The sequence below is a fragment of the Hakea prostrata genome, chromosome 6 (genome assembly GCF_041222555.1).
Source record: "Hakea prostrata isolate BN-2017 chromosome 6, UWA_Hpros_2, whole genome shotgun sequence".
In the NCBI taxonomy this organism is placed as follows: domain Eukaryota; kingdom Viridiplantae; phylum Streptophyta; class Magnoliopsida; order Proteales; family Proteaceae; genus Hakea; species Hakea prostrata.
In genome coordinates, this window is record NC_142605.1 from 22,808,573 (window position 1) to 22,821,850 (window position 13,278).

A 13,278-nucleotide genomic window follows, 5' to 3' on the forward strand; every position below is an offset into this window, starting at 1 on the left:
CCCGCCCCTATAGCTCAGTGGTAGAGCGTCAGTCTTGTAAACTGAAGGTCTGTAGTTCGATCCTGCATGGGGGCATTTTTTCGTTTTTTCTTTTTAAGTTATAGTCTCCATTTTTCTTCTAAAGCTTTCCATGGTGGTGCAAGTTTGGCGCCCAAACCCAAGCTCGAATAAAACTTAGGCTCAACATTTTGACCTTGAAGGCGAGTTAGGGCCAAAAGTGTGTTTAGGATTACTATTTGGCCTGTCCTAGCCCATCTCGACCCATCCTTGATTTTTAACCCTAATCTTGCTTTAATTATGGCCTGGTTTTGGCCTTGAAGGCGAGAGTCAGGGCCAAAAGTGGTTTTAGGATTACTATTTGGCCTGTCATAGCCCATCTCAACCCACCCTTGATTTTTAGCCCTTACTTTTACTTTAATTATGGCGTGATTTTGGCTTTGATCTTGACCATGATTTTGGTGCCGGTCCCTAATCCTGGCTTTGTTCTTAACCCTTATTGTAGCCCTGATCTTGACCTTGATTTTGTCCCTAATCATGATAAAATATTGTCCTAATCTTACCCTTGGTCTATGTTTTAATTAATCTTTATTTGTTGGATCTAAGGTACAACTAGGATTGGTGCACCACAATTACATCATCAAGGAGAGGAGTGCTTTTATATAATTAATGCCGCCAAATGGGTGCGAACTCAAGACCTTCCTTAGGGATGTTGGGCCTTTAATTGCTTTACTAATTCATCATTGGCAACAATTGAATATAAATAAAAAATGTAACCCTATCCAACAATTCCCAATGAAAACATAAGGCTTAGATGTGAATTGAATATAAATTTTTTATTTTATTAAATTCCTGAGGTTCATATGCTTGACATGGAGTGCTTTTGATTTCTAAATCGGGCCCTAGAGAATCTTATGACCATTCAATTGTTGTCATCAATAGAGGGATCACAACCATTAGGCACAAACTACAAATCTCCTCATGGCATACCTATTGATCTTCTTGATTGATTGCTCATCATCTCAACACCATCTTAGTTTCTGATGTCAAAGATCTTATGTATCTCATCTTCTGTGTAGGGTTATGAAATACTTCAAGAAGAAAAAAAATTAGTAGATTAGGAGTTTTATTTTTATTTATTTATTGTTTTTATGTATTGGTAGGTTCAAAATTAACAATAGGTAAAATTATTCATTTTATTGATTATATATGTGATTCAAATTTAATCAAGCACGGGAAAAAGACCAATCAATAATAAGGATAGGGCCATTAAAGATAAGACAAAGCTAATTAGGGACAAGGATATAGTCAATCAATATCAGGACCAAAGACAGAGACCAATTAGGGACAAGGCTAAGGACTAGGCAAATTAGGGCTAGAGACAAGGCCAAGACGAGGGTAGAGCCAATTAGGGCTAGAAACCGAGCCAATCGGGGACAAGGATAGAGACAGGTTAGAGCCTATTAGAGCTAGGTCTAGGGCCAACTCGTCTCGACCAGGCCCAATCAAGCACAATCAAGGTGGGAATGGGTTTTGCTTGGCCCTAAAGCTTAGGATTAGGGCAAAATGAGCTTAGCTAAGAATATATAGGACTAAGTTTGGGATTAGAAAAGAACGACCTAACCCGACCCTATTGCAGCCCTAGTTTCCAAAGGCCATACATTTTCTTTTTTTCCTTCTAAGGTTTCCAAAGGTCTCGCTATCCTTCATCTCTTTTTAATAAGCTTCAATCATGGTTATTATAATTTAGAATGCAGAGGTTGTCCTTATACATTTGAAGCTATAACACCACTGTTCTCTTATCCCCTAATTCACAAATACTAATATTGTGGTCTATATTGGCTATATACTATCTTATTCATATCTCCACAAAAAATATTCATCCAAAGTTGTCAATCGGTGGATTAGCATGGTGTTTTTTATTTTATTTTATTTATATTATAGGTGAGGATGTCAAGTGGTATGATTTCCGATGTAGTGTGGAAAATCTTCGAATGTCAAAAAAAAAAAAAAAAAAATTTCACCCAAAGTTAATCTGTAAGCATGGAGTTTACATCAACAATGATATGTTAGAAATTAAACCAAGTTGGAGAAGGGATGTGTAGGGATGCGTAGGGATTGGAGACAAAACTTTGCTACTTCCTTTTATTTTTCCTAGTGTTGTTGCATAATCTTGCTTGGCCTGGTCGAACACATGAACCTTACAAAAACGAGTTTGACCATGTTGATTGAGTATCGTTTTTGACGAGCAAGTTAGCAGAGCACAGATTGAGAGAACTCAAAACAACTCAATGTATTTCTCAAAACCTAAAGTAAATGCTATTGAATGCCTATCCCCTTGACCATGTGTATCTGAGTTTTTATAATAATGAACATCTTACCTTTTAAATGAGAGAGTTTGATACAAAATCTGTGCTCTAAACGATTAATGAATGGTATTTGAGTAGCATTGTAGTTGTTGATTACATTTTGAATTCTACGAAGTAATTCTGATCTTTACTCTAGTCTTTGCGAGAGTTTGTAGTGTACTTGACTAGGTAACCTTTGGTTTGTGGATGGTTCAAACCAATGTCAACCAAGTTGGTTATTGTTCTAATTTATGTTGGTCGATATCACCTAGTATCTATTTTGATAATGTATTCTAATTCTACTAGAGTATATTCTTATTAAACATTTTGTTAAACAATTAACAAAATTCAAATCTTTCTTGTTTTACTATCTCTATACAGACCACTGAAACACATCCACCATAGAACTTAAAAGTATTATTAGTTTTTTTTTGGTAAACAAAATATTATTAGTTTTGGGAAATTTTTATTTATGAATTTCTAAAATAGAGTAATTAAAACAATTTTAATTAATTGTTCAAACTTCAAACCCTATTCGTTATTTTTTTTTCTATAAAATCAAAATCATTCCAAATTTAAAAGTCAACCCCTAGAAACATTTTTGGTTTAGCCAAAATACCCTAAAACCGTTTTCAATTCCTTGTTAATGCACCTCTCTATTTTATTCAATTTTTTTTTTCTTTTTAATATGACAAAAATATAATGGTATTTGATGAAAGGCTCTGTATGGTCGTGAATCCTCTGAGGTCTGAATTGCATTCGTTGGTGTCTCTCAAGTAGGTTCTCCTCTCTCGCAAGCACCTCATGGTGTCTTTGCATCAGTGTTTTTAACATTTTTTTGGTTAATTTCCGTCGATTTTGTGTCGGGAACTCGGGATAAGGTAATGGAGACTGTTGGCAGTTCAATAACTTTCTTTGTCGAGAGGGCGGTTTCCACTATTGCGGAGTATGTCTGGATTTGAATCTCCTAATTGGATTCAGAGAAGCAATTAAAATTTTAGACTTAGTGTTTTATTGTCTTACTCTTAGATAAGATAAAAGGATGTGAAAGAGATCAAACAATCGCTACTAAACCTTTTGGGACTGTTTTTCATGGCTTTGACTCTAAACTGGGAGTAACAAGCATTATTGGGTGTTTTTGGAGGGATTTGTTTGATGTTAGTTAAGGAAATTCAATTGTGGGACTGAATTGCACTGTTGGGTGTTTCCCATATAATTTGTTTGATCATTGGTATACAATTAGAAAGATTAAATTGCGTTCTGTTAGGGTTTTCCGTTACTTGTTTGAATGTGTTGACATGGTTTGGATAAGGGATCTTGTATGTTTCATGGAACATGATATTTGGATATGTGTTTCAGGTGTTTGTAGAATTGTACCTTAGCAAAATAATGAGCTCACGAGGGGCCAATGTGTTACTTACGAGAGCTAGCAGAATGAAGCAGAAGCTTATGTCTGCACTGGAACCAAGTGTTTTGGAAATTGAAGACGTTTCTTATAAGCATGCAGGCCATGCGGCTGTTGAGGAAGACCCAAAGGAAACCCACTTTGATTTGAAGGTCATTTCAGCCAAATTTGATGGGCAAAACTTGGTGAAGCGCCATCGAATGGTATATGATCTTCTGGCGGAAGAGCTTCAGTCTGGATTGCATGCCCTGTCTATAGTGGCAAAAACTCCACAAGAGGCTGGAAAAGGTTAAGAGGTTGGTTTGGCCCCAGATCCCTCAACTTGTAAATATCTATGTCTTTTAGTTAGTTATTCATTCTCATTTTCTTTCAATTGACTATAAAAAGCAAATCTCATACGATTTCTACATCTTATTATGGTTTCTAAAATTGCCATACAATGGACATGTCTCCAATTTGGACTCTAGAAAAATAAAAATAAAAATCAGTAGCCTCTCTCTCTTGAATTATTGTGTTAAAAAGCAATATTGATGGTGAATAGGTTTAGGCTGTGATTCTCTGTCAGTTTGAGCTATTGCATGAAATGGTAGTGAATATGGTTTTGGAGCAATTATGTGAGTCTACATGCAAGGACCTTCGATTTTACCTCGCACTGGTGGGGGAGTGTTGTTGTATGTGAGCTTTTAGGTGAAACAATAGCCAACATAGATCACCTTCAATATAATGTTACTTTGTCTGTTAAGTAATGCTGTCTCCTCTTGATCTTTACTCTGTCCAAAATGCTTTTCTGTAGACTTTAAAGACATCGAATATAGAACTGGTATCAGCTTATCCCTGTTGTATGACACCAGTTACATGTCTTTGTCTCCTTCTCTCCTTCACTTATGGTGTATCTTGGGATGGCTACAAATCTTAAGTACATTTAGACCTGGAAGAAAAATATAATTGTTTTGTTCACAGTTGTGGTGACTTAACTTTTTCTTGCAAGTCTCAGAGTAGGAATTTTGTGGATTACGTAGTTGTATTTTGCCTGGCAGTAGATGATTATGTTAGGAAACTTAAAAGTACCAATAAGTTGTCTTGAGATGATCAAATAAAGATCCATCTAGAAAGAATGGGATGTGAGGGGGATAAATGAAATTGTCTGAACTGATGATGTAGTCTGATATACTCAGTATATGTGAATAACTTGAACTCTAGGAAACCCGAGATTCATAAAGTTTTAGAATCTGATAATGGAGACTGGAGATCTAGTGGCAATGTTGCCTTAGGGGCCAATTACCTGAAGCTATAAACTATTCAACTTTCCTACATGTACTGATCTGTATGGGTAGGGATCCACATAATGGAGACCAGAAATGCGTATTGCAGTACATGTTTTCATCATAGAGGAACAATCAAAAGAGAAACAAGTTGGAATATGAAGAGGCTATTGAATAATTCATTAAGTGAAATGGTTGCACACCAATTGATTTGGGGGTGAGAAGTGGGATTCCAAATGGCATATGTTTGTGTAAGTTGCAATAGACACAAATGGGATGTTCATTGTCTTTTCTGCTGAGATATGACAATGCAGAAGTTACTTTTTTTTTTTTTCTCCTCTAAAGGAGTTTCATAATTCTCTTATTGGTTGTGCATTCTTAAACTAGAGAACGGATGTCTGGTTGAAAATGTGACAATTCAGGATATAACTTTGCTAACCCTAATAATTATCTACTATATGTCTCCCTTTTGTGTGATAAGAAATAAACTTATGGTTGACATTTGACAATATCTTTTCTTCATCTCAAAATTTTATGTTAGATTATGGGGGTGATGTAAATCAGCTGTCTAATTTCAATCTAGCTTTGCCACTTGACTACCTGGTCTGATAGTTGTGCCTTCCTGCAGTTTTAGGATAGCGTTTGGTGTGACTTATTAGATCCCCTTAAATGGCTGGTTCTCTTGTTCATTAGAACTTGATATAGCTGTCATAGAGCTCCCCTGACCGTTAAGCTGATCCACAATCATGGATAGTGTGGTGTCATGAAGATTGTCGCCTTGAACTCATCATTTATATTATTGGTTTGTTGTATTTTCTAGGTAAAGAAGCTAATACTGCTGTTAAATCTGGCCCTAAAATACAGATATTCTGTTTTCTAGGTAAAGTAGCTAATACTGCTGTTAAATCTGGCCCTAAAATACAGATATTCTGCAATTTGTTGTGAATATTATATGACAAATTGGAAGATATTAAATTCTTGAAAATGAATTTCAATTTTCTTTTTTGTGGTTGAACAATATTTGGTGCCCATTTGAGAACCTTGAAATAGTTGTTACTTTTTTCACTTTTTTTTTTTGGATGAATAAATAATTATATTAAAGAACCAACACCAGAGAGAAATACAAAGAGGGAAAAAGGGGGGGGGGGCAAGCAACCAGTTAAGAGGAGACTGAAAAGAGGATCTAAGATTCCAGGAACTAACAATAAACCTGTTCTTGGAGAGTCAGAAACAGGGGGATGGGGGATAGTATTGAGCCTAGAAAAAAAATTAAAATAGATGGCATTCCAATTCAAGACTCGGGATTGGGATTTGAAAGTCCATCTTCTCATGTTGCACTCCCACCATAAATGATGAATAGTTGCGGCAAAGACGAGCTTACCCACTTGATCGCAAATCGAGGAACCAGGGAAAGTTCTTAAGATCCAATTCCAGTATGGAGCAAAACCATAAGAACGCTTCGATCTGGGCCAAATAGAAGCAAGGGCTAAACTCCAAATAGGATTGGAGAAGGTGCAGGAGAAGAAAAGGTGGTTAAGGTCCTCCACATCGTTCCAATAGAGGATATAGCTGCGATTGGCAGGGATGTGGCGACTAATGATGAAAGATTGTGTAGGGAGGGCTAGGTTAAGGGATCTCCAGAGGGTGAGAGAGTGGCGAGGGGATGTGGCCTTTGAACCAAACTAGAGGGGCCCAAGGGATAGGGAGGAGGTGGATCTAAGGAGGTTCCAAGCGCAGGCGGTAGTGAAGGTTCTAGTGTGGGATGGGGACTAGATAGTGGAGTCAGAGGCAGTGGATGAAGGGGAGGGGGGAGGAAGTTCCAAACATGTGTGAGATTAGGATGGGGAGAAGGGGACCAGGAGCCATTAGAGATGAAAGAGGAGAGAGGGATAACTTTGGGAATGCGGGAATCATAAACAACTCGGGGACCCAAAAGAGAGAACAAAATACCCATCGGATGCTAGGGGTCAAACCAGAAGGAAGTGGAAGATCCAGAGGAGGTTTGGATAGAGATTGTTGCAGTGAGAGTGCGAGGCCGTAGAGATAAGAGCTTTTTCCAAAGCTAGGAAAAGGTGGAAAGGATCGAGGCAGTCCAAATGGAGTCCCCTTTGAGGAGATATGAGTAGACTCGGGAAACCCAAATAAAGTCATGTTTTAAGGCAATTTTCTAGATGAGTTTAAGGAGACAAACCATATTAACATCATAAATCCTGCGGAGACCAAGACCTTGTTCAGTTTTAGGCCGGCAAGTGGCAGCCCAACTGATAGGGTGGAGAAAACGAGAGGTTTCTTGGGCTTTCCAGAGAAAAGCAGAGAATAGGGATTCCATGGTATGAATGGTAGATTTGGGGATGGGAGAAATGAGAAGTTGATCAGTTTTGGATTAGAGGAGACGGTAAAGGACTTCCAAAGCCAAGGTGAAGAGATAGGGAGAGAGTGGGCATCCTTGACGGATTCCTACTTGAGAAGGGAAGTTGCCGGAAGGGGAGCCATTGGTGATAATAGAGAAATGAGGAGAAGAGATACAAATCTTAATCCAGTAGACAAAAGAAGGAGGGAATCCCATGGTAGAGAGAACCTCACTGATAAAATTCCATCGGATGGAGTCAAAAGCTTTATGGAGGTCAACCTTTAGGAGGGCGGCCGGGGAATGAGAAGAATTATCAAAACCTCTAACAATTTATGCACTTAGAAGAATGTTGTTGGACATACTACGGCCAGCAATAAAGGCTGACTGATTGGAGCTCACAAGGGAAGGCAAGAAAAGCTTGATTCAATTGGCAAGAATTTTGGAGATAAACTTATGGAGAAGATTGCAGAGGGAGATGGGCAGAAATTCGAGAGAGAGAAGGCTCCAGGATTTTTGATGAGGAAAAGGAAAATTTGGTTAATGGCGGCAAGCTGGGAAGGGTTGAGGAAGAAGCTTTGAATAGCATGAACAAGGTCATTTTCAATGAAATCCCAAGCAACAAAGAAGAAATCCATACTAAATCCATCGGGGCCCGGGGCACTATTATATTTATGGGAGCGAATGGCAGAGATGATTTCCTTTGAGGAAGGGATGGAGCGAAGAGAATTGAGCGAGGAGGGGTCAACGAACTTATTTAAGGTGGAGGGGGGAAGGGGAGGCCTTGAGGGAAGGGAGGAAGGAGAGAAGAACCTTGAGAAGAAGGAAATAACTTCATTCTTAATACTTGGAGGGTCATAAATCCAGGAGCTGCTACTAGTAAGAAGACAAGGAAATGAGTTGAATTTGAGACGAGCTTTAAGGGACCGATGAAAGTAGGTAGTATTAGCGTCCCCAAGCTCGAGCCATTTGATTCTCGATTTCTGGCGAAGAAAGCTTTCTTCTTGGGAGGCAAGGGAAGAGAGGTTAAGAGAGAGAGATTTCTCTTCCTCCACTAGAGACGAACTAAGAGGGTCATCTTGGAGAAGGGTTTGGATCCTAGAAAGGTTCGCACAAGAGGAAATTCGGGACGAGATGTTGCCAAAGGTGGTGGAATTCCAAGAATGGAGGACATTCTTGGTATTCCAGAGCTTATGGGCAAAAGCCACGAGAGGGAGTGAATGGCTGAAAACCTGCTGCGACCAGGCAGACCGGATGGTGGGAAGGAAGGAAGAGTTAGAAGTCCACATGTCAAAGAATTTGAAAGGCTTGGGGCCAAAGGAAGGGAGATCCAGGAGATGGATGTGACAAGGGGAGTGGTCAGAGAGAAGGGGAGAGGAGAAATAGGCATGAGAAGCAGGGAAGTGGGAGATCCAAGATTCAACCACTTCTTTTTCTTGTTTCAAACTGGAAGTTGATTATGACTTTTTGAGATGGATGTCTCTTTATGACCTTTGATGCAGTTATGATTTCCCTATTGAGCAAATCCTGCATTGGAAGCGTTCATTTTGGCCATATAGTTGGGTCTTGTGGACCTTAAGACTTATTATTTTTAGGCTTAGTTATGCAGTTAGGTTTATATCGGGTTCTATGTACACAGAATTAAGTTAATTTAGTCACGAAGATTGCTTTTTAAGTCTTGGGTTAGGTTAAGGTACTTGAGTGGGTAGAGTTTTATTTCAAGCCAGTTTTTAATGTGACTAGGAGTTCTTATATTACTCAATTTAGGAATTTTAGAAAATTATTTGAGTAAAAGGACGAGCTTTTTGGTTTCTTAAGGAGTTCTGTAGCTATTGTACTTGGTATCCCAATCTTGATTTCCTCTCTCATGTTGCACATCCTTGCTTTCTTCCCTCCATTCCCCTTGTCATTTGTGATTCCTTCTCTTCCCTATCTTTGAAGCTTGCATTGCGAGTGGGTCTCTTGCCTTCCATCATAAAATATAACCTACCTTAAATGGATCCTCTGATTGGTCTGCATTAACCTTGCAATGAGCAACAAAGTTCAGTATTGTAGAGTTTTTCTCTTTTGTAAGATGAAGTCATAGTAAGTTTTAAAAGAGATAGTGTTGCATTGTGAGTCCTCAATCTATTGCTAGCTTTTTAAGGTTGTTTTTGTGATTTCAGTACTGAGTTTAATTTTTGTTAGCTTAAATTTTTCTTTGAAAATTTAAATTGAAGGATTAAGAGGACCTGTTGACAAGTTAAGGTAATTTCCTGATTCCCTTTGTTTACTTTGAAACATGCATGGAGGGTTGTACCAGATTCCTAATAAGGATGTTCTTTCCAATTTAATCCGAAGGATGGTTTTACTTGTTCAATTTGTAACCAAGATGAGGGAAGTGTTGACAGAATTGGACTTTACTTTTATTCTATTGTTCTGTTTTCTAAAAGCTTCATGGTTTCTTTTACCATTAGGTCTTAAAATTGTTTTGTGAGTGATTATTTTCTTTAATGATAGAGATGTTAGTTAGGAGATTGGACTCTTAGTTGATCTTAGTTTCTCATCATCTGTTATTTACTTATTTTGTAGTCCTATGTTGGCCTATTTGATTATTCTCTTTAATGGCAGAGATGTTAGTTAGGACATTGGACTACTAGTTGGACTTAGTTTCTCATCTTCTGTTATTTACTTATTTTGTAGTCCTATGTTGGCCTATTTGAGTAGTAAGACAATTTTTGGTATCTTTGAACTTCTGATCTCTATAGATTTTTTAGGAGAGCTGCTGCAATGAGCCTCTCTCCGTAATTAAAGATGATGATTTCTCTAACCATACAAATTCTAGGATTGTAGCATCCCATGTCTGCATAATCCTTTATTTTGATTTCAGATCGATGTTTTCATGAAGGTAATGTGGTGCATTTGGGCTTTGCTATTCAGTCCTAATGATTTGATGTATGCAGGTACAAGAAAGATAGGTGTTCTACTCGACTAATAAAGCTGGATGATTGCAGTAATGTAAGGGATTCAATAGGCTTGGGTTATGGAGACCAGAATATACTAGTTTTTTTGAATGCGACGGATGGGTGTAGTAGAATCTCTTTGCTCAATTGTATCTCGAAGCATGATTGTGATAGTATTATATCTTGCTTCAGACTGCTGGGGTTTGAACAGTTAGAAGCCAAGTCATAGACTGAGATTTTTCACCCAATGTTCCAATTGACTTAAGGGTCATTTTCAGACAAAACAAACTGTAGTGCATTGAATCTGACAAGATTGAGTCCTGCTTCACACTCTCCTTTATTGTGATTATATCATCTTCTTTGGCCTTTAAGTAGCCTTCTTTAGGATAATAACCATCATGGAAGTTGTTAAAATTGTAAATAGCTTGCCTGCAGTTCCAACTTCCAATGGTTGTTCTGCATCAGATATTTTGGGAGGTACAATTAAGTGGAAATTAAAACTTTCTGGAGACAGATGAAATCGCCACTTGGTAAGAGAGATTTGATCTCCGGCAGTGTTCCCTAAAAAAGTCATCCCCATGGTGCTTCAAAATTTCCCCCTTTTTGAACAAATGGAAATATAGAGCTTCTACTTTTGAGTGAACATGATATGAAAGAGCAGGTATTATGAATTGTTGTTAAGGATCAACACTTAATGATATGAGGTGAAGAGTTTCAGTCTTTTTGGGGTTAGGGCAAATCTCTCTATATATAAAATAATTATGGGTGCATATTTAAAAACTATGAATTAACTATATCATTTTTAGCAAATAAATGGACACTTTGCATTTGACTGAAGGCGAGAGGGGCAATAAGGCAAATTATGATCTGACGACGAAGATACCCTCATATTAATTTGTACTTATAAATATATGAGTTACTCACATCGTTTGAGTCTAAACATTTAACGATTTGCGATTTGTGCATCTTCTATCCCAAGGTCCACCTCTTCTTCATCTTGGACCCTTCAGCTCCTCTAATTCAGCGAAGAGATTGCCTATCAAAGGAATGTGGAACTCATTCTTGATCTGTAAACCCTATGTTTCAACCTCAACCACCGACTGTTACTACGCATCCCACCGTACTGGACCGTCGTCCACCTTTTGGAAAGTCACCGAGCCACCTCTGGAGCCCGGGAACAAATGGAGTTTTCAGATTTATTACTCCTTGTCCGTACAAATTTGATATTGTTAATGTGCAAAATCGATATGCATTATCTGATATAAACGAAACTGATACGCGGTAAGAGGTTGTGGGACAAAAAAACCTGTTGTGTACATTGGTTTATCCCCTTAATTTTTTTCTACTATTGTGAAAAACACACTTGGAATTACGAGTTGGGCAAAGTCCAGCCCGTGGCCTGGAAGAACAAAGTAGACTTTTCTCCAGCGTTGGGAACGAAGTTGCCAACGCTCAATGCTCAAGCGACCTCGGATTTGAAGGTAACTTTGATTTTTAAAGCAAGTTGATCGATTCAAAACAACTCATCCATCTCCCTTCTTGTATATTTGTTGATTTTGACTTGACTGTATATGTGATATTGTGATTCCTTTCTCTTGACAGGGTCGATTTGTGAAGAGGAACTGATTGAATTTCTGTTGTCTAGCTATATAAAAATGTAGCTAAGAGCAAATTCGATCTGGGTCTGGTGGGATAGACTCAGCATGATCTTTCCAATTCATTATCTGTAAGAAACTTCTCAGGTCATCGTGAACCAATGGAGAACAGATGTTCCTACCATCAGGTTGGGTGGGTTCACATTCGGGATCGCTTCAAGTGCCATTAATCAAAGGGCGTTTTTGAAGGTGTGGATGCATAAAACAAGCAAAAATTTGCCAAGAAAGAGAATGTTGGGAGACAACAATGGCATTGAAGTGGCTTAGTTGGGTCCTCGGCGCCGGCAATGGTGGTGGTGGTGGTGTTTAACTCAATCTGTTTACTGGGCTTTGGAGGTGGCAGTGACGGATGAAGTCTGTGGGTTTAGTGGTGGGGATGCTTGAAGTTGAAACATTTAGGGTTTAAAGATCTGTGGCTATGGAAACAGAGAGAAATTGAGATCAAAGAAGATGAAGGGTCCATGATGAAGAAGAAGTAAGAATTGGGAAGAAAATTAACAAATTTTAAATCGTTAAATTTTTATATTCAAAGATTTAATAATTCATAAATTTATAAGATATAAATTAATATGAGGGTATTTTGGTGCATAAAAATCATAATGCCTCCTTAATTGAACTTATCTGGATTCCATCGGGATGGCAGATGCAAAGTGTCCATTTATTTTGATCTCCAAGAAAATGACAGAGGTCAAACCCGAGAGCCAAAACAACAATTGGCCATGGTTGGAATGGTGAGTCCCAAGATCATTTAAAAACGATGAATTAACTAAATGACCCAAGGTGAAGAGAGCTTGACCGAAGGGAGTGGGGCAGGAGCTGCAAAGACTGACGAGAAGATCCCCAAGAAAGACTTGAGGAACGGACGTAGTCTTGGGCTCATCTCCTTTGGCGATGTAGAAAACTATAAGTCCAGCTCAGACACATCATCGTTCCTCTAATTCAGCGAAGAGATTGCCTATCAAAGGAATGTGGAACTTATTCTTGATTGTCACCTTGTTAAGTGCCCGCTAGTTGATGCACAACCGTAGTGGTCCGTCATGCTTCTTTTGGAAAGTACCGAGGAGCCATTGTGAGCCCTAAAAAAATGGAGTTTTCAGATTTATTACTCCTTGTCCGTACAATTTTGATATTGTTAATGTGCAAAATCGGATATTCGCAGTAATCTGAGGTATAAATGCAAATGTTAATGGTAGATGGTTTGAAGATTTAACCTTAAAAATACAAAATTAAAATCCAACCCTTCTAATGTGAAAAACACACTTGGAATTACGAGGAAAAATAGCCAAGGCGGGCCTTCCTTTATGCCAAAAGAAAAGTTGAAA

General features: G+C 38.3%; 1 long non-coding RNA gene and 1 other non-coding gene across 2 annotated transcripts; both read left to right on the forward strand.

Annotated features, from left to right (window-relative positions):
• The first annotated feature begins 3 nt into the window (after positions 1-3).
• On the forward strand, positions 4-75 carry TRNAT-UGU (transfer RNA threonine (anticodon UGU)). The gene has a single exon. It is a non-coding gene; the product is annotated as a tRNA-Thr (tRNA).
• A 2,943-nt stretch (positions 76-3,018) lies between these two features.
• On the forward strand, positions 3,019-10,685 carry LOC149012680 (uncharacterized). The gene is made up of 3 exons (XR_016174067.1): positions 3,019-3,121; positions 3,705-4,046; positions 10,302-10,685. It is a non-coding gene; the product is annotated as an uncharacterized LOC149012680 (long non-coding RNA).
• The last annotated feature ends 2,593 nt before the right edge of the window (positions 10,686-13,278 follow it).